Genomic DNA, 1,229 nt, shown 5'->3' on the forward strand with positions numbered 1-1,229 from the left:
ATATTTGGCTATTGAAACCTTTAATAAATGTGTACAGGGATGAGAAACTCAATACTGTTTAAAATAAGTTGCCTCCTTTTGAATGCATGATTAATTTTTCTTATATTAAGTAAAATTCTGATTCTCTGTAATATTCCTGACCCAAGCCATGGTCTTTTCAATTGCTTCATATTCATGTGAAAGCTGGATGATGAGTAAGGGAGACCAAAGAAGAATTCATGCTTTTGAATTGTAGTATTGGCAAAGTGTCTATACTACCTTATGGACAGCCAAAGGAACCAAAAACAATCTGACTTGGAGGAAGTACAATCAGGAAGTCTCTTAGAAGTAAAAATGAGGGAGTTTTTATTCTGCTTTTCAAGGAGAGGAGCAAACAGGGGGGGTGGGGAGGAGGGGGGGTGCGGGGGGAGAAGGGTGCAACAATGAGTGAATGGAATTCCAAAATCTCTGTAGATGTTCATTGAAATGAAAAATAAATAAATAAATGAATGAATAAATTTAAAAAAATGAAGATTTCACAGGGCTTTAAAAAAATAATAGTAATATAGATAAATTATAATGGTAAGTCAACAAAGTAGGAGATAAAATTATCTGCATAGTGTGACCTCAACTGAGTGTAAAATATAAGTGGAGAAGAAAAAGATAAATACAATCTTTTATAATTTTAAGTCACTATTTCAAAATTGGATGTCTTATGAGTGGGTTTTCCACTGTTAACTTCTATTTTTTTAATGTTATGCAGCAAACACACTGCTTTTATGCTTATCATTATTAAAAAAAATACCTAAAAACATACACACACACACAAAGAAGTAAAAATGGTGAAACTTCATTTCATATGCTTTAGGTAAGTTGTCAGCAGAAGCAAGTGCAGAGAAAACTGGAGATGTCAGTGAAACAAAGGAAGACCTTCTATGACATTAATTCACATAGTGAGTGTGGTGAAGACTATGAGAATGGTGGAAATTGTGGGGATTGTACAAGATAGGGAAAGATTTCTATCCGTATAAAGTGTTGCTATGAATTATAATTGACTTAGCAGCAGCTAATATAACAATATAACTCCCCAGAAATGGAATAGGATTTTCCTTCTTTGATTAGATTAACATTGAAAGACAGAGATGTAATTGCATTATCAGCTGAAATGTGAAGCTGAGGGGTGACTTGACTCTCTCCACTTGATAACAGTCAATATTTCTTTTTTTATTATTAAATTTTATTAGTTTTAA

Source organism: Elephantulus edwardii, unplaced genomic scaffold (assembly GCF_000299155.1).
Source record: "Elephantulus edwardii isolate Elephantulus edwardi_28Jun2011 unplaced genomic scaffold, EleEdw1.0 scaffold00450, whole genome shotgun sequence".
Lineage (NCBI taxonomy): Eukaryota > Metazoa > Chordata > Mammalia > Macroscelidea > Macroscelididae > Elephantulus > Elephantulus edwardii.